The sequence below is a fragment of the Triturus cristatus genome, chromosome 8 (genome assembly GCF_964204655.1).
Source record: "Triturus cristatus chromosome 8, aTriCri1.1, whole genome shotgun sequence".
NCBI lineage: Eukaryota > Metazoa > Chordata > Amphibia > Caudata > Salamandridae > Triturus > Triturus cristatus.
This window is the reverse complement of record NC_140591.1, coordinates 756,384,112-756,409,211: the sequence shown is the minus strand read 5'-3', so window position 1 is coordinate 756,409,211 and position 25,100 is coordinate 756,384,112. Positions and strand designations below refer to the sequence as shown.

Sequence of the window (25,100 nt, the reverse complement as noted above, 5' to 3'; positions counted from 1 at the left end):
TTTTTCTGCATAAAATATCAAAAGACCCAGAGAGGTGGATACGACCGACCTGCTTAAACATTGGAGCCAGACATCAAGTTACCTATAGAATCCTGAAAACTGATACCACAGGTCAAATAGTTTACGGGGTCAGTCGTTTCCTATTCTCGTTCTGGATCAAACGGGAAAAGCTTCTGCACACGGTTAGTGCCGATTGTTACTGTCAAAATCAAACCCTTGTGACTCGAAACTGATTTGCTGACACAAATGAATTGTATGCTGTAAGCAAAAACTCTCTTATTACTGTTAGCTTAGTGCTGTTTTTTAATTGCATGCTGATATATACATGTTATTAGCTGACAATTGTTTTTAGAATTTTAGCTACGCCTTTTTTAAAATCTATTTTAGATATGTCAGATGACTTTTTATCTTTGTTTAAATTACTCCAAAATTTAAGTATTGTTTGTATTTGTATACTTTGATGGTTTTTTAAATATCAAACCGAATAAAGTTATTCAACAACATGCTTCCCATATTGATGACATGATAATTTTTAACTAATCGCCACCAAAATTAAGACAGATAATATGGGTCAAAGTGAGTTCTTTCCCCAATTTCCTCCAGATAACATACTTTGTGATCCTCTGGAATTAAGGTTGTGTGTATGAGCCTTACCTCGGGTATCTATTAAAAAGGGGGCACCCTAAAAAAAGCGGACACCGCAAGTATTGAAAGAAATATCGACACCTGAAATTCATTAATTCGTGTTTTTTTTTTTATTATTTTTCCAGGAAAGATACACTAACCGGAAGCCTGTATCTCCGTGCTAACGTATTTCCATAAAAACTCTGACTCCTGTTTCGAAAACGCATCTCTGCCTTTGGGGATTTCAAACACTGGAAACAAGATGACACATTTTCATCTGAAACTTACACGCAGATGCCTGATGTCAATTGTAACACCCAAATTGCTTCCCTGTAACAACAAATTGGAAAGATTTTGATAACTTCACAGGTCAGCAGATGTCCCCATCTAGCCCCAATCACAAAATAATCGTGTGTCTGTCTGCCACCAGGCCCTGGGCACACAAAAAGCAGACGTAAAACAGTGCCATTACACGCGCGGTTGTAATGAGGTTTTCAGAATATCCTTTCGACCGCAGACGTGTAATTGGCTCCCAATGAGGGGGTGGACCAGCCAGGAAGGGCGAGTTTATGTCTCTTTAAGGAGGCTGCGTGGAACATTTGCTGCCTCCCGCAGATGGCTGGTCCAGGGCCGCGCCTGATACATTCACTGGCTGCCCGCTGCGGGGATCCCGGCGCCAGCAGCGTTATTCCTCCCTCGGGAACTACCACCAAGAAAACACTATCATTTCCATCACCCTTAGAGGACAGCCACTGAATCACCAACTCTTTTTTAATGTACTCATCTTCGTAAAAGGTTAATTTAAAGTGCGACGTGTTTGAATAGAGAGGAGCGGGAAACAGATGAGCTGTCCGCCGTGATGGAAAGTCATTGATAACAAGAGGTCAAGAACAAAGGCCAGTTATAAACAAAGGTGACCTCGATCGATTAGCGTTCCTTTCTGTCACCAACAGGCCACCATCCTCCAGGCAATGTGTTGTTTCATTTAGACAGGGTCGGCTAATCTTTGATGGACTCCATTGCGGGGCCTGTGCGCCCGAGTCGGAGGCCTGGGCTTTCCACGAGCTGTCGAGAGAGGACGGGCCTGGAGCGGCGCGGCGCTCTGATGTCCTGAGCCAGAGGATGTTTGTTGATGTTTGAAGCAATAACATACGCCGGAATAAACAAAGGGAGGAGAGGAATGAGATAACTGCTGGTCGGGACTAAGGTCAAAGGATGCAGCACATCGGCGGGGGGGGCTGAAGCCCGGTGAGCCCAATGGTTGCCTGCAGCAGATCCTATGCCCGGTGCTTGCCACAGAGCGGTGGGCAAATCAAATAGAAGGGGGTGTTTCATTATTAGCTACAGTCAAAAGTCACACGCTTTTATTTTTTCTCATTGATTGAGTTCTGATACCTTCCTTATCAGATACAGGTAGTGATAGTGACACGCCCGACCCATATATATTCCTCAGAAGAGTAAAAGGATAAGTGGGCGGTGCCACGACCCAGACATGAAACAAGCAGGCCGGATCAGACACTACCCCACTGAGTTGTCTAACCCGCTGATGAGTTCTAGACTTCCTCTTCTAGAGTTTAATGTAACTCAAGCAATTGCAAAAAACATGCGAAGCACGTGTTTTTGATGGAGTATTACACACTATACAATACAAAATGCTTAAAAGGAGCACGCCTATATATATTGCTCCGCCTATGCGTGGATTTATAACGTGAAAAACTCGAGATAGAGACATTTTGGTTAGAATCAAAGCCCAGTCTAGCAATGACAAATCCAATAGTTCTGGTTCGCACTTTTAGGTATAAGCCATGGGCATCCGTGGGGGATGGAGGGGGGCAAGGAGGGGCGTTTCCCCCCCTGGAGCGCCCCTCCTTGCCCCCCCTGCGGACGACCATGCTTAGTGTCTGTCAGTCACTGCCTTAGTTTGCTGCTCATCTCTTTATTCACTCTCAGGTGTGCAGTGATGGGAGATTTATATATTTATAGTGTTCTGGCGTGTGGTGCTTGCATCAGGAATTGCCTTTTGTTAAAGCCGTAAGTAAGTTGTACTTCCAGGTTTCAGTGGCAGTCGTCTGTCTCTGTCCTTTGTTGTTTTCATGACAACGCTGGTTTCTCAGGTGGCTGCTGTTTGTTCGCGATGGGTCTGGTTCTTGGCTCTAGTGAAAGGCACCCTTCGGCTGCTTTGTTGTGCTAAGAAGTGTGCAGGTCTTCATTTTACAACACCAGGCTCCCCTCGGAGTGTCTGCCTCTTGCTCTGGTGTTATTTTTGTCCTCAGATTGCTCCCCGCCCATTCTCACCTCTCTGAGTGCCAGTGCTCCCTTTGACCCTCTACCTGCCTCCCCCAAGGGGTTTTGGGGTACAAGGGGGGGAAAGTTTAGGGTTCGGGCGGGTATGGATTTTGGGGTGCCAGGGGGACAATTTTAGGGGTCAGGGCGGGTATGGGTTATGGGTGCCAGGGGGGTAATTTTAGGGTTCAGAGCGGGTATGAGTTTTGGGGGACAGGGGTAATTTTAGGGTTCAGGGTGGGTATGGGTTTTGGGGTGCTAGGGGGTAATTTTAGGGTTCAGGGTGGTATGGGTTTTGGGGTGCCAGGGGCGTAATTTTAGGGTTCAGGGTGGGTGTGAGTTTTGGGGGGGCAGGGGTGATTTTAGGGTTCAGGGTGGGTATGGGTTTTGGGGTGCTAGGGGGTAATTTTAGGGACCTGGGCAGGTATGGATTTTGGGGTGCCACAAAAGAAAGAGATGGCTGTGGCACAACAACCCTATGGTGTATGAGAACATATGCGGCCTGCTTCCTGCCCCCCCATGCCTCCTCCTGCGCCTCAATGTTTCTTGTGCCCCGCCTGGCACATCATGTCGGAGGATGGTGAGGAAGTTAACATTTTGCCCCCCCCCCTCCCCCCCATGGAAAAATTTCTGCGGATGCCCATGAGCCAGGCCTATGGGTATTGCCAGTGATCCCTGCAGCATGGCGCCTGGAGGGGTCGAGCACGCTGGAACACAGAAAGGTTGCATTGGGAGTAGTGGACACAAAGAGGGGCTGCCTTTGAGATGTGGACCAAGGCGGCATACAGATGGGCTGCAAGGGCATAGGGACACAATAGGAGATGAAAAGGGTGGGTGGGGCAGCATACACCAAAGAGGAGGCTGTCGGCGTGGCACACAGTTGAGTCTCCAGCGGAGTGGGGGCACACGGAGGGACAGCAGGCATGGGAACATTCGGCACAAGGAGGGGACATTGGGTATGAAGCTTTGTCTTTGGCCATAGCCTGTACCCAGGCCCTGTGCGCCAGAACACACAGGCCATGGCCTTCAGTGATGCTTACCGAGCACTGGCACAAACCATGAACTTTATCCACACTGTGTCTGCAGTCCTTAAACCCATAAACTAGGGGACAGGATGTGGCATAAGGACCAGAGCTGCCCACTTTGGAACTGGGGAACCAGGTGCCCTTCTCAGCGTTGGCGTGATTCTGAACAAATTGCTTAGTCTCCCCATACCTATAAACAATGTATGTGACTTTGTGTAATGTAATGGGTGCCCATGTAAAGCACTCAAAAGACTTTGGGTCGAGTTTGTGCTAGTGCTATACTTGAAAAAATTGCAGAAGAATACCCTAACAGGTAAAAACAATGCCTTAACATAAGGAAAGACAGGTAGATATTAATTTACTGGCTGATTTGTACTGAGTGAAACCAGAAAATCCTGCTTTAATTATTTGATCTTAGGCAAATATTTTATTTTACCAAAACACTTTTTTCTTCATTATCGCGTATAAAAGCACTTTCGAATATGCGAGTCCTGACTACCAGTTGTAGAAAGCTATCACTTTTAATAAGCACTTCTCAGTGCAGAGCTAAAATGTGCCCTACATGTTAAAGAAATAAACTTTTTTGAACTTTAAAGAAACTTCATCATATTGTACGTGGTTTGTTGTATGATTTACATAACACGCATTTTCAGGTCTCTGCTCGTGCACAAGCTCAAAATCCGAGACAGACCCTTGGCTCAGCTCAGACTCAGCTCTCCCTGTTAATTTGTTGGCTCGCCCACCTCTAGACCTGGAATGCCCAATCAAAAGAGTGTTAAGGCAATCTCAGAAAGTCTTTAATTGGTGGTCAGGTTCAGAGGCTAGAGAGACAGAGGCCTGGACACACCCAAATATGGATGCAGCCTCCTTCACATCCAGTTTATTCTAGTGGCGAGAAAAATGACATTACTCTGGGATTCCTTGTCAAAGGCTACACAAGGTTCTGTAGATTAAACTGGATCAAAAAGGAATCAAGAGGTAGATGTTAGCGACCTGTACTATGTCGGGTGGTGGAAATGAGGTCTAGATTATGACCCAAAGAATGTGTCACACCACAGGACCTTCTTGGAAAGCCCCAATGCTGTAGAAAGTCAGAAATAACCAGGGCCTAGGCAACCTAAAACTATAATTTGAGGTATCCAAGCAAAATCACCCTTATAACATTAAACCGCCAAACAGCCCACAAGAACCATGAGATCATCCATAACCTTAAGAAGAAATGAAAGAGGGAGAAATGGGGAGAAAATAGAGAGAAACATCCCCTTTATTCAATGAAGTAGAAGCAGATGAAGGGTTTCAATGGGAAAATGCACATTTGCTTAGATTTACCCATGCAAAGTTTTTCATCCGATGAAAAATCTAGAAATGTAAATGTTATGCATTGGAGTGCTCATGGCAATCTACAACTGTTATATGTTTCCCTAAGTGCTTGTGGCATCCTTTTTGAATAATAAAAATGTCAGAAATTTGCTTGAAATGCTGGACTTTCAGGGCTTGTTGTTCCGGGTTATTATAACACGTATGAAACCAACCATGGAGTTGCAAAGATTGTATAGAATATTTGCATTCAGGAACACACAAGTCCTGTCTACGAAGAGTTTCTCTTCATATTTATTTTAAAAATCATAGTTCTCAGAGTAATAACATGGCAATGGCATTCTTTAAGAATCTCCGCCTGAAAATTATTTGAAAATGCAATTGATCAAAATAATTTTAAGGATGGTAGGAGGTACTTTTTCTATTTAAACAGTAATATAAACAAGCACTAACTCTGGAAAAATTTGATATAATTTAGACATTCATAAAACCACACGAAGGAAAGTTCAGAGCGATTTTGGGCCACTGTGGGAGACAATATTTGTGTGTAAAGACAGGAATTTGGTCCACATCTGGGAAACTTAGGGAACAATGATGCATAGTCCTACAGAAGAGAAGTGAAAGCTCATTTCAGAAGCCTTCCAAAAAAGTATTTATGGACCAACAGATAAAGGGGAAAGGGTGATTTGAGAAGATTATGGGAAACTCAGGAAACAGTGACATATGTTACACAGGGGCACAGTTGAAATGAAACACCATGATACATGGGCCTCTCCATTTGGATCCAAGTAGAATAAGAAATACATGTGATTGCAGGTCCAGAGATTTCTTTTTTTTTGTTCTTTTGGCCATAAATAAGGCTCAGGAGATTGCTCACTCATTACAGTGCAGAAAATATGTGTGGAAAACAAATGCAAAGTCCTGTGCCATGTGCAGAGCTATCCTTACACATTAAGTCATGTTTGAGCTTTGGCAAAGAGAACTCCAAATGGGAAACAGCATTCAATGCCTTGTCCGCTCTGCAATATGTTTGAGAAACGGGAAACAGACATCTTCGCTTTCAATCATCACAGGGCAAGGTACCAACACTGTGGACTCTGCCACCCCTTTCCTTGCCTTTGAAATTTGTAGAGGAGAAAGATTACTGTGTGTCAGAGTGCATGAGTTCCCCAGCAGCTTTCCCATTCTCTCTTTCACCTTATTTGTGAGTCTTACTGGCTGAGACCCCTTTCCTATAAGGTTACTAAATGACTCTGAGTCATGATTATTCCAGTCCAGGGAGGACCTAGCCTGGCAGTTCGGGCTGGACTGTTCCCATGAGGCACAGGGTCAAGACTGATTTGCATATGGCCAGGTCTAAACTGGGGTGGCATGGTGAGCAAAAGAATGATGGATTTAACCCAGATCTCTTGACTGTGGGTGAATGTTTTGATTTGTTCTGCATTCCATCCGTCAATTGTGCGTCTATTGCTTTCTCGCCCTAAGGGCGCCAGGTGTGCCCAGACGTGGGTCCTGGGCTCACTGTGCCACTGGAATCAAGCTATCCTGGCTGAAGAGTGGTGAAACCCCAAAACCGGTCCTAGGATGCTTGTTTCCGGTCCAGGGAGGACCTGGTTTGGCAGTTCGGGCTGGACTGTTCCCATGAGGCACAGGGTCAAGACTGATTTGCATATGGCCAGGTCTAAACTGGGGTGGCATGGTGAGAAAAAGAATGATGGATTTAACCCAGAGCTCCTGATTGTGGGTGAATGTTTTGATTTGTTCTGCATTCCGTCCAACAATTGTGTGTCTATTGCTTTCTCGCCCTAAGGGCGCCAGGTGTGCCCAGACGTGGGTCCTGGGATCACTGTGCCACTGGAATCAAGCTATCCTGGTTGAAGAGGGGTGAAACCCCAAAACCAGTCCTAGGATGCTTGTTTCCGGTCCAGGGAGGACCTGGTTTGACAGTTCGGGCTGGACTGTTCCCATGGGGCACAGGGTCAAGACTGATCTGCATATGGCCTGGTCTAAACTGGGGTGGCATGGTGAGCAAAACAATGATGGACTTTACCCAGATCTCTTGACTGGGGGTGAATGTTTTGATTTGTTCTGCATTCCGTCCATCAATTGTGTGTCGTTTGCTTTCTCGCTCTGATTGATCTGCGACACTATGTTCCAGTCCTCCTCCTTCATTGAAGAACCCAGTGCATATGAAGAGTTGTACTCTGTGTTCACCACAATTGTACCAATTAGTCTCGAGTTCAAGCTCACAGTGGTGTGTACGAGGAACAATGGACTGGAATATGCCCTCCTCTATGGCATCAACCGATCTGATAATCGTCTTCCCATCTTCCAACTTGCGAAATTCTCCTAAATTACATAAATGCACATCAATGTCGCTATGTAAAGCACTTTACTGCTCGCTTATGTGGGGCCCACAGCTCGTTTTTTTTCGAATTATTATTGAGGCATTTATATATCGTACGTATTTAGGGTCTCGTCGATCAACAGACCTTTCGCACAACATTGAAATAACTGTCTCGTTAGCAGGGATTCACGAGGCCACTCTTGAATTCTGAAATGTTTGTCAGGTACTACTTCCTGAACTTTAAATGTCTGCCATTTCCCAAGGTTAAAGAAGTCCTTCACGCTACTTTTTCTTAATGTGAGGAGATGAGAAGTGGCCTTTGAAAGAGACCAAAGCATTCACTACGACACATGACACGCTTGCATTTTTAAAAAACACACTGTTGCCACTCAGTAAATGTGGCATCCTGCATGCTACCTTGACTGACATCTGCTGAGGTACCTGAAACAGTATGGAGCATGATGCGAGCCTCTTCTTGGCAACATGCCCAACATTCTTATAACAGCAAAGTAAGGTGGTCTTTGCCCATCAATCTCGTGGTCAGATATCAATTCAAAGAAGAAGTCCGTTCCTTAAATCCTGTTATTCCAAAATCAAGCAACCACCTAACTTGGTCTGCCCGGATTGCCAGCTAGCAGCTTCTTCGTTCCCCGAACGCCTACTCAACACCTGTCCACGGAGGAGGGCGGGACTGCGAGGACCAGCCTGCCAAGCGCCCGCAGCACCATCGGCGCAGCTGGGTCCTCTTCCCAGCCACTCCCCCTGGTCAATTCAGCGACTCGCGGCCCCCGCTTCGCGGGAGCCGCTCGAGGATAAAAGCTCCAGTTTGAAAGTGAACTTTGTCTGCCCGGATTGCCAGCTAGCAGCTTCTTCGTTCCCCGAACGCCTACTCAACACCTGTCCACGGAGGAGGGCGGGACTGCGAGGACCAGCCTGCCAAGCGCCCGCAGCACCATCGGCGCAGCTGGGTCCTCTTCCCAGCCACTCCCCCTGGTCAATTCAGCGACTCGCGGCCCCCGCTTCGCGGGTGCCGCTCGAGGATAAAAGCTCCAGTTTGAAAGTGAACTTTGTCTGCCCGGATTGCCAGCTAGCAGCTTCTTCGTTCCCCGAACGCCTACTCAACACCTGTCCACGGAGGAGGGCGGGACTGCGAGGACCAGCCTGCCAAGCGCCCGCAGCACCATCGGCGCAGCTGGGTCCTCTTCTCAGCCACTCCCCCTGACTCTCCGCGATCATATCAACTGGCCCTAGTAATCGCGCCAGCGGAACGCGCGCGGAACGAAGACCGGGCAAAGAGCGGGCCGTTTGAGGCCGTTCGAGGACAGGCGAGCCAGAGCCAGGCCCCGTCACTCATTCCATTCACACTGTACAGCTGCTCAAACTGCACTGGAGGATGTCGGCCATAGAAACAAGAAGCAGATCTACGCGCGCTGCAGGACCGGCCAAAGGTACTCTTGACACTTACTTTGCCAAAGCCGGTTCTCTGCTAATCGATGAAATATCTATTCTTGAACGGCAAATTTCCCAAGAGATCGACTGGGTTAGACGATCTTCGCTAGGTCCACTTGCACTTGCCACCTCCCCCAGACACACTGATGCACCTAATTCTGGGGGGTTTACTGGCACTCCCGTCCTGGCTGACTCACCTAGTCCTGTCCCAACAAACAATGATAGTGATATGACGGCCATTACGGACATAAGCATATTGCCTCTCCCTTCTGTCAGGCCTCCCTCTCTACCGCTGACTTCCATCTTGCCTGCCGATGACGCAACTGGTGAGAGATCCACTCCCAACTCTGAGCTTGCACGGAAGATGAGGGAAGGAGCATTCCCTAAAAGAAAGACGAAGGCTGGCTCTATTCGAGGCCGCAAGGTGACCGCCCCAAACCGGAATCTAAAAAGTGACCCCAACCTTCACATTTCCAAAACCAAGTCATTAAATCACTCCAGAAAAAATAGGCCACCAACTCCCTCTAAAATGCCCGAGCAACCCTCCAACCCCAATTCTACCTCTATAATTGAGCCTTTTTCTCTCTTGGAAATCCGAACTCTCCTAAAGGAAATTTTAAGTCCCCTGGAGGACCGCATCTCCAAGATAGAAACACTATTATTGGAAATTAGAAAGGGGTTCTCAAGTAGGGCAGAGGGGAAACAGTCATCATCCATCAAGGCTAGTGAGTTAAACACTGATAAATCCCTGCTCCCACGCAGGAAAATTGCAACACCCCCTCAGCCGATTTTAATTTGTGATCCCCCAGCATTACCAACAGAGCATCCTTTAACCTGTAAACCAACACATGCAATGGAGAAAGCCCAAGATGCTTTCAATGCGCCTCATGTTGAGCCACATCTGAAGGCCCGGCAGGACACAACGTATAACCTTCCACCACAGGCTAACCCTTACGCAGTAATCCTAGCCGGCATTCCTCCACTGAATCCCGCTGATAGAGAGTCAACAGGTGCACTAAAAAATAAAATTACTCATTGGCTGTCCAAAAACAGACCCCTTCCAGAGGGAATACACGCTGAGGTTCTTATGGTGAGAAGAGTCCCCTGGGTGGGTACTACCAATAAGAGCATCCAGGGTGACTGCGCCGTGATCAATTTTAGAGACCCTGCCACTGTGAAATACATCTGCAGCTGGCCAAGAAACACGCACGGGACATCTATCCACACATTGCCCCTGTCCTTTTTCTATCCTCTCCCAAGACATGAATTGGATGGAGAGGGATGGAAACTGGTTCCCAGAAGAGATCACAGACGGAGACCTAATGTAAATTTAGAACACCTCACCACCAGAACCACTGCTGATAACTATCTTCCCCTACAAAATAGCTTTAGTTGTTTGGACATGCTGGACTGACTGATTAATAAAGGGACGGCCGGGAGGAGCCAAGATGGCGACCGGGACGGCAGCGTAGGCTCCCGGCTCCGTGAACCTCCGCACCCCGCACAGATATCCTGCACGAGATCCTTAGCCTGCGCTATCTACCCGTGTTGGTGAACGCGAGCGGCAACCGGCCGTGTGACCCCGAAGTTTCTGGCAGCGGTACCGCCGGAGAAATGCCCGTCTGAAGTTTGCGGCCTGTGCAGCCCCGGAGCCAGGATCTCGAGTGAACGCCGTGGCCGGGCGGCATTGCAACAACAACGGCCTTTGGTGACTGGGTGGGGTCGGACTGCCGGAGTGGTGCGAATGTCGGACTGCGCTTCGCCGTGGTCGCTCCTACCACTAAGCGTAGCTGAACGAGTGCGTGCCTGAGGTGGCAACTACAGGACTCTCCGGTGATTGCTTCAGCCTTCGCCGGTGAGCTGCCCGGACGCCGCCCGTAACTTGTCCCGATTCTTGCGGGCTGCTCCCGGATTTTCGCGGGCGCTGGTCCGTGGTGGGGACGACTGTGGCCCGTGACCACACACCGGACACATTGCTTGCCTGCCCTCGGAACCCAGTTACCAGTGCCATGGAACCCGGGGCGCTTGTGTCTGAGCCCCGGTCCCGATCTGGGATGGACCTACCCAGCGGCCATTTTGGTATGCCAGAGTCCACCATCCTGTACACTGGGTTGCAGCAGGATTGGGAGGGTGTGACTCTGAGGAGCGTAGCGGAGCGAGCGCCGGGAGCTGTACTGGGGTACTGTGACCTTCTCGAGGCTCTCGGTGCCCTTCACTCCACCCTGATTCACAGAGCCTGGGTGTTGGGGAGCAAGCTCGATGGAGTGACATCAGCGTCGGAACAGTTGCCGCCTGCCTATCCCCAGGTACACTGGGACTTCTCACGCCGCGCACGGGGGGACAGTGTCGTGGCCGCCCCTGTGAATAGTGCACACCTGGACTCTCCGGACAGTATATTAACGTGCGATCAGCTGGCTGTGGATTTGGTCTGTTCCGGAGGTTTCGGATCTGAGCGGGGGGTGGTGGCCTTGTCCCGTGCGCGGTCTCCGACGACCCAGGCAACGTCCAAGCAACGGTCGCCCGCCCTGGCTGATTCCGCCTTCCTGGGCCTGGTGTGCAGTGTAAATCCTGGCTCGGCATCGGGAAAGACGATCCTCCCTAGAGCTGACTGTGTCGATCTTCAGAGCCCTCTACCCTACCTGTGTGTGTCGCTTCCTGAGTTTTATTGGACACTTCTCTTCCTGGTAACATTGGACATGGCACTGGGACGAGGGGTATGCATGGGTGGGTTTGCAAAGAGAGGCCAAGGATGATGCTGACCCTTCCGAGGTGGTCACCTACTAGGCGGGCGGGCTCGGCAGTTGTGTGCTCTCATGGCATAATTGTTAGTGTACCAAGTGCGTAATCCTCCTTACTCCTCTTTGACAGGGTCGATTTTGTGTTCTTTATTGTATGCTTTATGGGAAACCGTGTGGTGCGGGAGGGAGAAACCGGGGGCGTGTTTTGCAGGCCCTCCTCCAGTTTATTAATACTCTCTCTACCCCCCCGTCTGGTGGGGGCTCCTTTCCCACTTCTTTTCTCTGCTCTTCTATATTTCGGGTCTGGTTCCGGGGCGACAGGCACACTGCTGGGGGGGGGGGCCGTACTCATTTGCAGAGGTGCAGGGTGGGGGGTTGGGGGGGGGATCCTTTAGTCTTTCACCTCCTTTTTCTATGGCCTCCTTTTCTTCTCTTATTCTTCTTTGTCTTTTTCTGGGATCAGCATAGTAGTACTCCTTTGTTGTTAATCACTGCTGTTTCCGGAGTGCCATAATTTCCGTGGAGTTTCCTGGGTCTTGGGGCAGGGGGTTGCAGGCGCAAATGGCCGTGTCATTCCTCCACATCCTGAACTTACTGTTTCAGCGCCATTGCTTAGATAGACTGCTGTGTATTGTTTACGTTCATCGTTCTGCCTGCCATTTTTCGCTGCTGGGAAACTGTTTGGCACCTGATCCTTCCATCCTTTTCTATTATAAAATGTAAACCTTTATTATCCTGGTCTCCTACCTGGGCTGTTCAGAGACTGGGAGTATGCTAGTGTCGAGATTTTGCTCCCCGAGGTACTGATTGTGATAGACCTGCTTTCTGTTATTCTGATTGTTTAGCGGCCGGCCCCGGGGGTTGTAGGCCCATATGTGTAATTGCTTGAAATGTCAATAAAGGTTTTCAAAAAAAAAAAAAATAAATAAAAAATAAAGGGACGGCCGTTGTGCCGGAAATAAAAAGGTCTCTATTAATAGACCCACACTCAGATACTCACATAAAGAGTGACGGTCTAAAGCAGTCACAAACTGACGAGGAATCTAGCATGTCAGTCACCATCACACCCACAATCGAACCCATAGTACAAGAGGTAGTGTCAACCGACCCAAAAGCCTTCATTACGGATCACTCCCCCCCACCTCCTAAGCTTTCTAGACACCACACTTCCCTTTTAAATATCCTTTCTTGGAATATAGCGGGCTTGTCCAACAAATTAAACTGTCATGCATGGAATGACTTTATAGTAAACAGGGACATATGCTTATTTCAAGAAACGTGGATGCGGGAGGACACCGCCTGCATCGGCTTTGCTGCCTTTTCCAAAAACGCAAAGTGGAGTGGCAAAGGTCGCCCTTCTGGTGGGCTCACAACCTGGATAGCCTCTCATCTTGGCTGCAGGGCATCCCCTGTGATAGTAAACTCAGAGGATATTTTGGCAGTTTTATTGGAGTGGCCAGGTCTGTCCAGTCTCCTGGTAATTAATGTTTACTCAAGGCCAGTTAGTAATTCGCAAGAATCTACTACCATTGCTGAGCTCGATTCTGCCCTATCTTCAATTCCTGTGGGCACCCCTTATATAGTAGGAGGAGATCTGAATTGTCATTTTGAACCTCTTTTGGGCCTATCGGATGGCCTGTCCCAGGAGGAAGACCACATCTGGTCTATACCACCGTCCCATCTTCCAGCACCAAAAGCGTGGTCCCCCCTGGCGATACAAATCACTTCTCTCACCCTTAAACATGGGCTGAGGGCCTGCAATGGAAGGCTACCGTCAGACATTCCCTCAAATTATACCTTCCATAGAGAGGGTAAAACATCGAGACTGGACTACATTCTGGTCCCACTAGCCCTCTGGTCGCAAATAAGTGACCTTCGGATACTCCAAAGGGCTGATAGTGATCATAATGCTTTGCAGCTCGAGTTACATCATTCTGGCCTAGAACCAAGGGAGAATAATGGGGATTCATCCGACCCGGGATTACTCCTTTCTACTAACAGACGTAGAATAAAATGGGAGAATCTAGTAGCTAAAGAAGGGATGATACCAAACTTATACGCCCTACTCGTGCCGTTCCTGGAGAAGGTTCAAATCCTGATTCTGCACTCAAGCACTCCAGGATTATTCAATAACTTCTGGCAGTTACACGCAGATCTTATAATTTCTACATCAGAAATTCTTACTGGCAAACCCAAAAGGGCCCTTCCTACTTCAGTTCCCTCCTGGTATAACTCAGCCTGCAGGAAGGCTAAGAGTGACCTTCTGTCCGCACTTAAGACAGGTCAGGACCGGACAGGAATCAGGGAGAAAAGAGCAGCCTATAAATCACTAATTAAGAATGCAAAACTGGAATGGGAACAAGATAAATGGGAGAAATTATCGAAATTTCTGGCAGTAGGTGATTCCAGGAATTTTTGGCGCTGTGTAAACACTGGCACAGAAGAACTGGTCTCTGCGATTGAACCGAACATTTCTGCTGAGACCTGGCGTGACCATTTCCAGTCTTTATACACGTCCCCCGCGGGGACAGGGGCCGACACTGTCTCCACGGAAGTTACCACTACTTCGGGCTTTTCTTTTTCCTTAAAAGAAGTTAGAGTAGCTATCATGGCCCTTGCTACAGGAAAGGCGCCAGGCTTGGATGGATTGCCAGGCGACCTTTTCAAGCAAGAACCTGAAGTCTGGGCACCTTACTTCACGTTTTTATTCAATTCCATTTTGAAGGGTATGGAACTACCAGATACTTGGCTGGGCGCAGAGATTGTCCCAATTTTTAAAAAGGGCTCTCCTCTGCTCCCAGCCAACTATAGACCGATTAGTCTCATCGATGTCTCCCAGAAACTTTTCGGCAGACTCATCCTTAACCATTTGCAGGACTGGATTGAGGAGTCCAACATCATGAGCACATATCAGGCTGGTTTCAGAAAGAAAGCTTCGACCATTGACCAGATTTTTCGTTTAAATCTTATTCATTGGAAGACCGTATTATTAGAGGGTGGCACCCTATATACGGTCTTTGTCGATTTACGTGCCGCATTTGACTTAGTGCCTAGGGAAAAATTGTGGACTGTTCTTGATGACCTGGGCATTCCAACTGACATCCTAGTTATCCTGAGAAGACTACACCGGGGAAACTATGCAAGGGTGAGGTGTGGGAGAGGGGGCGCCCTAACGGCCCGCTTCCCCGTTGACAGGGGGGTTAGACAGGGTTGTGTGCTCGCACCGACTCTTTTCTGCCTCTTTGTCAACGGGGTGATTAGCCACTTGAATGCGTTGAAAGATACTGACGCTCCGAGGCTTGGAGGCACGAGGGTACCCGCTATTCTATTTGCGGATGATACCCTATTGCTCTCCAAGTCTCCCATGGGCATTCAGCGGATTCTTGATGGGTTTGTACTCTTTTGTGCATCTCGGGGGTTGGAGATCAATGCGGCAAAAACTAAGTATATGATCTTCAACCCCCCATCAACCACTCGCCCCAATCCCACGCTCGGGCCCTCCAGGCTAGAGAGGGTCTGCACATTCGAGTACCTGGGGTTAACACTAAACCAATCTTTGTCCTGGGACACCCATCGCACTAGGGCGAACCTGAAATTATCTCAAATGATAGGAGGACTGGCAAGGATGACCCGGGGTTTGACTTACCAACCATTTTCCCCTCGCCTACAAATATATAAATCACAGGCAAAAGGGGCAGTGATTTATGGTGCTGAAATATGGGGACACACTGTCACTCAGCCCATTCAGGTGACTGAGAATAATTTCCTTAGACAGCTAACAGCTCTCCCCCTCAGCACCCCCCTCCTACCTTTGAGACTTGACCTAGGCCTCAGACCAATTTCAGAAGAACTATCCCTCAAACCCTTACTGTATTGGCGAAGGCTATGGTCCACATCGGAACTATCCGATTTTAGATCTGAACTTCAGGAAATCCTCAAACTTTGTAACCCTGCACGACTTCCCTGGCTCAGGCATATTAAACAAACCTGTGAGGCACTAGGAGGACAGAACTTATGGTCTCACCCGGAAATCACATGTCCCAGAGTCTCAAGGAAATCTTTAGCCATAGATTATTATGAACACTGTTTATGCCTCCAATTTAAAAACATACAGGAGTGTTCCCTTACAGGTAAATTCTTAGAGTCCAAAATCCTATATTGCCAAGAGCTGGTGTATGATAATATAGGCCCCCCGCTTACCAGGAAGCTCTTCATGCAATGGAGGTACAGCACCCTTCCTCTTAAAGCGCACACCGCTTGCTGGTCAAATTCTGAGAACTCATTACAATGCCCAGCGTGTGCGCATCAGAGGGAGTGTGACTTGCATATAATATTTTTCTGCCCGGCATATAGAAGAGCAAGACAGTACTGGCTGGTCCCACTCCTCAAAAACCTGGGCTTCAGGACTTACCTTCCGGCATACAGGATTCTAAAAAGAGACCTCTCTGCCCCAACTGTGTTTGCAGTCTCAAAATTCTTAACGGCAATGTGGCACAGTCGTACTAAATGTATTAAGCTTTTATTAACCAAATGACTGTTTTATATTCTGGTCAATTACCTGGAAATTACCACTGTATCCTTCGTTGTTTTTTAAAAAAATGCTGTATAATGTATTCTTTTATGGTCAAGTCGACCGAAATAAAGATTAAATGATGATGACCTAACTTGACATGGTGCCTTCAAGACATGATGGTATGCAACCACTGACCTACCTGCATCAGCATCTTGGGCACTCTTTTGCAGACTATGGCCAAAAAAGGTATTTTTTTAAGTTTGACCAATATTTGATATGTTGTGTGAGGTACAGGAGGTTTGCAGACATCCTCTAAACATGATGCATCGTTGTCACTGCATTTTAGTATGAAGGTTTGCATTCAGTGTGTGAACTGAGAAAGCCCAGCAGATGGATACTAAGGGGGTGATTTTCAAACCTTTTGCCCTGGTTTAGCGTCACTAAAGTGACACTAACCAGCGCAGTTTTTTTTGTTGTTATTTTATTTCGGAAACCACCCTCGAAGTAGCACAGAGCAGCGAAAAGGCACTACTTTGCATTACTTTGCGCTGAGGAGGCGTTACATGAGTGGTACATGGACGTTCCATGCACCCACCCATGCCTTTTGACGCGAAACCATATTTACAAAGATTTGTAAACATGGTTTTGCGCCAAAAGTTAACGCCCCTTCAAAGGAGGGGCTAACAGGAGAAATACTTTCATTTCTACCTGCTTTTCGGACTTTCCATGCATGCTGCACTGTCCAGCATGTACGCAAAGTGGGAAAAGCTTTGCATCGTACCTAGCAAAGTACTACAAAACCTATGCTACACTCCTGCACACACTCTAGTGCTGAGGTGCTGAGGTGCTAAGGTGTTTGCATGGCACACGGCAGCTGAAATCAGCGCCGACACAAAGGAAAGGGGAGGAGAGAGCCATATCTCCGAAGATATGGCGCTCTCCTGCTCCCTCCCTGCCGCGCAATGCAGCGCAGACTTGCAGGGGGCTGCGCTGCGTTGCGCGACCTTTTTGAAAATCTCTCCCTTACTTTCCTGCGCATGGTTCGTATAATAGATAGCAGCTAAACCACTGATATTTGTAGGTGTCACATACAAATAATACACTATGTTTGTTTGTCAGAAGCCCTTTCAGAGGGCCGCCGGGCAAGCAGGAGCCACTAGACCAAGCCGTGGGGGATAAGGCCTTTAACTTCTGATGTCACAGGGCCCAGCTTTCTATGGGTACTGGGAAACTAGACCAAGTAGCCCGCCAACACTTGAAATGCAGTTGTAGTGTGGGTCAAGAAGTCCAACGCTTCTTGGGTGTGTGGGCGAGGGGTAGATGCAGGGGGTGAACACCAGCTCACAACTCAAATATTCAATAGCAGAAATAAATGATTGTCCAATTAAATACTTGCGGTAATGAAAAGAGGAGTACTTATGTGTGAACGCAAAGTAAACTACAGTATGCACAAACAATACACACCGTGCCCTCCTGAGGTTAGGGTTCTAGTGTTCGATAGGCAGGTTTTGGCACAAGGTTATGAGAGGCAATATACTTAAAGCGTCATTAGATATGTACAACAAGTATTAAGTAAATAGTGAGTCCACGTCGTTGCTTGTATTTCTAGAGTTGTATTTTATTCATGATGTTGATGAGGTTCAATATAGCCAACGCGTTTCGCCCAAGCATGGGCTTCTTCAGGGCTGTAACATTATACAATAGATAAAACCTTTTAGTATTTAAATTAAATATACATTTTTTGTTGTTGTTTTTTTGTGTTAATTTCCATAAAGTAAAGCTAGATAATGGATTGATTGTTAAGAGATAGGAAAGGTGAAGAACCAACCAGGAAGAAAGAAATATTAATAAAGAGTGAGGTGTTGCACGGTAAAAGAAGAATCTACAAAAGGGGGTTTGGGAAAAAAGCGGGCTTTTGGAAAAAAGGGGAAGACCCGTGATAAGAAGTTTAGTGTGGTTGAAAACTAAGAGAACAAGTGCTCGCCATGTTATGTAGATTAAAAAGTTTCACAAGTCAGAAAGAAGATCCACGAAAAAGTGTCAGCAAAAATGAGAAATGTAGAATTAGTGGTCACACGAATCCCCAAAATAAAAAAATAAAAATAAAAAAATTAAAATTTAGAGAAGGGGAAGGGCTAGTCTAATGAGGTGGCGCTTACCACAGTAGGTGTAGGTTGGAGCACCTGTGGTTACAGACAGTAAGTCTAGTCTGTGCTGCAGCTGACAAAGTACGGGGTAGAGATACCTAGTAGGGTATGAAAATGCATAGTTTAAGAACAATTACTAGTAATTGGTCCTGCGTAACCAAAAAGCGCTAGGGAGCACACTGACCTCTCTGTGAATTGACTGAGGTTATTCAAGATGAAGGGGAAAAAGGGTGATCTGCCTCCTTCGAATAAGTCCTTAGTGAGGATAAAGTTACCTGTGCGGAAATTGGAGAAGTAAAGGATGAAGGATGGGACTTGACTGGCTAAAAATAGTGACAAATAATACCGGCGAAAACAACTAAGATACAAAATTCTAAGATACAAAGTTCAAGTATAAAAACACCAAATGTCACGTTGCCTAACCTTAAATGAACAGTGTAAAAAGCATCAGGTCTGGTATAATGACAAAGAGTACAGTGTAGATAAGAGTGCAAGCGCACCCATTCTAAAATAATTAATATTTAAACAGAAAAGGATTCATGGTATAGTCCTAGACAACTCAGTGCACGACCGTAAAGTTCCCGTACAATAGTCGTGTACGGCAAGTGGGGCTCTGGAAGGACAAGAACAGTGCCTGGGAACTATACAGAAAACGTGTGGATAAGAGTAAATAACATGAGCCTGCTAACTACGGGTGCACAGCCGTGTGACGCTAGATATAACAAAAATTGAGGGACAGTAATTAGAAAGTTCCCAAGAATTGCCAATGCGTACTGGCAGCATAGATAATAAGATAAGTGGATATGAAGTTAATAAAAAACGGGCAAAACGTTGTACTAAACCGTGATTCGGTAAGCAGGTTGCCACAAAAGCAGTTTTCAGCCTTACTTGTAAATGCGTGGTGTTCCGTGTTCGGGAAGCCTCAGCGCCGGTCCGTCATGGTTCGCGATCGGTGTGTGTTTTGCATCCTGAGCGCGCTATTCTTAAGTATAATGCAAGTGTTATACTTCCGGGTGGTGGGCCAGTAAAAAAAACTGAGAAAACTAGACCATCACCCTCCGTGACAAGTCTGGCCATGTTGGAGCTAACATTCTAGGCCCGTAAACCCGTCAGCAGTCTAAGACGGCAGTGACGAGGTGACGTCAGTGACACGAGTAGAGTTATTGAACTCGAAGAAAGTCTAATACTACATAAAAAATTTAAGTGGCCAACTAGGCAAAAATGACGTTGCCACGCAGGACATCGTTAGTATGTACCCAACTAAAACAATTGAGTTAGCGGTGCACCACAAATACTGACAAAAAAGGGGGGGACAAAAGGATGACCTGAAGAATCTAGTTAGCGCCATGTGCCCAAGTGGCACAGAGGTCGGGAGGAAAATTGCAACTATCTGGAAAGCGAAGAGAAAGCGGACAGCGGGAGAGTTAGATCACATGAGTGAAATACAAAGATAATGTGTGCCATATAGTAGTTGGTCTAAAAATGTTCATAGGTAAATTCAAGTGAAGGCAGGTCCCTGACACTTGCCTTTCACTAATGATAATGGTTATACCCCATTCACTATATGTGGCATTCAAGTTAAGCCCCACTCGTAGTCTTATATTCAGGAGTCCCACTCTGACTCTTCCATCAACAAAAGTGTTCCAGCATCCGATTGCTATGCGGCAGAACAATTTCCTCAGGTGCCTTCTGGCTCTGTGATTAGTCTCAGCCGCTCATGCAGGGGTTGAGCTACCAGACTCCCTGGGAGCAGTCCACTGTCAAACATCCTGGAGGGCTGCAGCAGCTGCCAGTGATTTGCACTTGTAGCTCTGCAGGGGGCAGCAGTTCCTCAGATCCTTCTCACATGTGGGGACGAACACTCGGATTCCGATCATCAGTCGGGGCTCGGGCATGCACATGTGACCACAGTGTCATCTCCTCTCGACAATGGTGGAATCTTGCAACGCTCCTTGTTCTTCATGGTGGACCCCTTTGGCATATGGGGTCATCGACCTTACTCCGCAAATGTGCAGCGGCCCAATCAGCACAGCAGTAACGTCCTCATCACAGAGACTCACTCTGGCATAAGGTGTAGCTGAATTCACTCCGCACATGGACTTTGGCCTGATCGGAATAGCAGCTATGCAGTCTTCCAAATGGTCCTCTTCGGCATACTGAGTTACAGACTTCACTCAACACATACGTTATGGCCAGATTGGCACAGCAGTGATGCCAACTTCACTGCAGCCCCCTCTGGCATACGGGGTCACTCACTTTACTATGAACCTGATTGGCGCTACCATGGCTAACTTCAGGTCTGCCCCCTCTGGCATACAAGGTAGACAACTTGTAACTGCACATGGGGGACGACACGATTGGTGAGGCAGCCATTTCTTCACACCTTGCTATTGGGATCTACTCGCCAGGATCCCTAACTGGACCTCACTCCCTCCAAGCGCTCTCTTTTTTCTCAGACGGCACATAGGTCTTGGCAAGCAGGTAATGGTGCTCCAGGCGGCAGGGGAAGGTGGACTTGGATTCCCTGGGTGATGTCACCTCACCCAGCTAGGCGACTGTCAGACCTTAGCCCCCAGTCCTGGTCACGCGCAGAAGTCTTGCAGAGCTTCTCCTCCTTGACATACATCCTGAATGGATGCTTGACAGTTGGCAGTTTGGGGAGCATTGAGTTCCCCTTCTTATAGTCCACTGCCAGACACCAAATATGATTTAGGCTCTGAGTCTTTGATCAATAAGTTTGGGGTCTGCTTCCTTTTGAAGTGTCCACTCCTGCATTCTGCACTTCCTACAGAACGCAGCCTGTTACAGGAGGAGCCACTCCAAACACCTTGATGTCAGCCACAGTGATGTGTACAACAAAAGGTGACCGCAGAGCCTCAGCCCTACCCTTAATGATTCTTTTATTAGCCCCATACACTTCCTGTCCCCCTTCCAGTTACCTCTCTCTGAATCAAAGAGCACCCTTTGAAGCGCACCACCCAGCTCTCAGGTATGCAGCAATCCTCCTCATGCTCCTCCAGTCAGCCCTGTGCCTCCCAAAATCGAACCCAGAATCTTTCCATGTATTGTACCATTCACAGGAACACATACCCACAGCACACACATGCATCCACACGCACAGCGCTACATACTAACTGGATGCAGGCCACGGGTGAGTTAAGCACACAGCAGCAGAACTTTACATAAGTGAGCCTGTAGACCTCACTCGAATGACACAGGTAAAAAGGCCTGTTCACTCTTACTGACCACTATGTGGTATGCTTCCACAGCCGCGCTCGGGCTACTTAACTTCTGGCAAAGTCAGTAGCCTTTCACTACTATGAGGGTAGCGCTGTGGACACCCCCACCACATCCATCGAGACAGCAATCAGTGGGACAGGCATATGTCATAGTGCACAGGCATCCATGATTCATGTTTGCCCATGACAACAAAAATCAGCAACAGAGATCCTGACATTGTTGCCAGTGTAACATTCAGGGCAGGGGTGCGATCTGTGACCATGCGAGGGACTTTTCTGTCCCAACAATGGGACACCCAGAAGAGGCTCAATACCTGGAAGCAATGTGAGAGGTTGTATGCCAAAATATCATCTACAGAAACATTAAGTATCCAAAATATTGTGGCCAAAATGGTAAGTTCATATTGGTAAGTATACATTTACTATTCTTGACTCAACACCTATGCGCCTTGAAGACCTTCAAGATCTTCAAGGTATATAAATCTGGTTTAAAGATCTACAGTAAATCTATACTTTCCTATATCCCTATTTACTTTCTCAATATGTTACCACAATATTTTTTTCACAAGGTTCTGGTAGCTCAATTTTCTAGAGTCAATCTTAAGGTTGAATATCACAGTAGTAAACTGAGAAAATATATGGAGTACATCTACGACGAGATACATACACCCCCAGGAATCACGTGCAAAATGATGCAGGCAGTGACATTTCTCACATGATTCCTCCTGGGAGTGTATGCATCTCATCCGTAGATGGTCACAGGCTCCTAGAAGTCATCTTGAATTATCCCAAGCAAATTTAGGCCCATTGTTTTTCCTTCCCATCTAGCAATGATCCACAGTCAAAACACCAAAGCACAGGGACCTTTAACCATGCTTTTTTGTTTCATTATTTGCTAGGAACTAGCAAACCCATAAAAAGCGCTTCAAGGTGCTGTTGCCCCATCCCACCTTTTTTCTCACAACAAACCCTTTTAAATTTGCCATTTGACTATGACTTTCTGAGTTGTCTTCCAAGTGTCATCTGATGTACTTTCAGGTTAACTTGACCGATCAAAATGCCTTACTAACACCAATGATGTAAATCAATAAAACCATATGTATTCCTTTTTTTAGCTTTAAACTTTTTTGGCAGCAATGCAAAATGCAGCACTAAAGAAAACACTAAAATATATACATATGAATTTAACATAAGCATTGTAGGTGCTTGAATATTCGTGTCATGCAGATATGTATATTAGTCACTTTCTTTATACAGCCTGATTAGCAAAGTTTAAAAACAAGGTTTGCAAAAAGTGCATATTCTTGCTCGGCATCATGCTCAACATCAAATGCTCCTTTTTAAAAGGCCATGCGTGGTAAACGCAAGCCAGAAGGGGGGATGCATTCCTTTCTCACTGGACCAGAGCACACAGGATCTTCATTTTAGACCTCCCAACATTTCACATAAATGGTCCCAGCATGCTACCAGAGGAAGAGGTCTCTGCCAGCACATTCCAGACAATTCTTCTAAAAATAAAGAAGCAGACGAGAAAAACTGCACAGGAAGAAAGACTGCCTTCTCATGTGATGCTAGTTTTTAAGATGATAGGACAGACAGGCATATCTTGGGATGGGGAGGGCATGGAATGTGATCAGGACAGTCTGACGAGCCAAGATGTGCAGCAGAAGAATGGTGCTTACACATAATCTGTCAAGCAACACATGATTTGCGAAAGCATGTGCCAAAATATGCAAAGATTACCAGACGATTCTTCTCGCGAGCGCTTCAAGTGAGTTTTATAGGCTTGGTAAAGCTGTATCTTTTGACTTAATGGCTACCAAAAATAAGAGCTATCATGTGCTGCGTTCAGCAGATGGATTGCTTGTCTGAGTGCATGTAAATCTGTGTATTTGCTTTTGCATCTTTATGCATTTATACTTAAGCGCATTTATAGACATGTGTGAGCATGTGCCATTCATGGTAGGTATTGGTTTGTGAGTCATATGTTGAATGTACATCTATATCTGTGTGTGTATTTGCTTTTGGGTTTGTGCGCTTTTCCATTGTGTCCATGTGGTTGTGTGTGTGGGCACGAGTGTGGTATAGCGTGGTGTGTGTGTGTTGTGAGTGGTTTTGTTTACCATTTCTCGAATGGGAAAGATATTCCTTGCATCCTCGCAACATAATCCAAGGCAAATAAGGCACTTTTCATTCTGTTCATATATTATCCTATGCAATATGTGCGATGTATAAATCATATTGTTAGAAAGGTTCTGCAACACATAACGGCCGTGGAGAGTCATGCTGCCTCTTTACGTCATGTTATTGCGCGCAAACATTATTTAAATCTTGGCTCCTGCTCTGAGACCTTATTAGATCTAGATTTTGCAGGAAGAGTGTGGCTGCATTACAAATCTCTCTTGGTGTTATGGGTAAGCGCTCGCAGTCATGCAATTATGCATGATATATCTTCATGAAAACCAACACAGCAATTTCAGAAGCTCGTTTCTCGCGAAATGAAAAGGATATAAGTACAACTATGTGTTCGCATAAAAGCACGTGCTGATAGGCATTTACAGGACACGCAGATATTGAAAACAGAAACACATGACCAGTCATATCCATAATTAACATATCAGGCCTTAGATAGACAGTAAGTTATGCAGTTAGTAACAAAGTTGTTCTGCAGACAGTCTTCACACTGTGTACTCATCACTGACCTACCCAGCAGCCCTAGTGCCTCAACAACGCCTTCAACGCGAGTAATGATAATTAACGGACTTGCCATGTTAAATAAAACAAGGCAACCGGTAAAGCATGTGCAGGAGCGTTTGAGGGCAACAGGAAATAACAAAAGAAATCATCTTACCTTGTCAGTGTGAAAAGGAAGTAAAAGCCGGGAAAAGCAACGCTGTCCACCTCCCTGTCATATGGACGTGGCCTGCTGAGATGCGCTGCCTCAAAGGGAGGACGGAGAGAGCTTTCGACAGCCTCTTCTCGACGATTCCTGTCACAGAGCCACCACCGTCCCTTAATCCTGCCTCTGACAAAAAGAGCACACACACATATCCACTCACCAAATGACTTCGGCGGCAGCGACTCCCCTGGGATCCGTCTTTGCACCCGCCTCGCCTCCGCGTTATTGCAATATGCTAATCCCGCGAGAGGGCCCGAGACCACACTCGTGCGCGCACGAGGGCCCTTTTGGATGTGACCCGCGAACCCCAGCAAATTAGCTGCCAGACCCGGAGAGGAACTTGCCCCGGGCCGCGCTGCAGACGACGGGACCGGCAGGATTCTCATAATTTTCTTGCGCATAACCAGCTGCCGGCCGGGGACTTCCCAGACGGGATTTAATTGATCGCGGTTTTGATTGGCAGCACCTGAAATGGAAGACCTAGCTGCTGCCACAACAAAAGAAGATCCGACAGACGGC

The 25,100-nt window shown here is 47.0% G+C and overlaps 1 protein-coding gene across 2 annotated transcripts in view; it reads right to left on the bottom strand.

The window, feature by feature from the left end:
* The window catches only part of MID1 (midline 1), a 635,531-nt gene extending 610,639 nt beyond the window's left edge, over positions 1-24,892 (bottom strand). The window contains exon 1 of one of the 2 annotated variants that reach the window (XM_085622188.1): positions 24,742-24,892. The gene's annotated coding sequence lies outside the window, so the exon portion shown is untranslated. Of the gene's footprint in view, positions 1-24,533; positions 24,689-24,741 lie in introns of those variants that run through there. The other variant, XM_085622189.1, reaches the window with a different exon arrangement.
* Between the last annotated feature and the right edge of the window lie 208 nt (positions 24,893-25,100).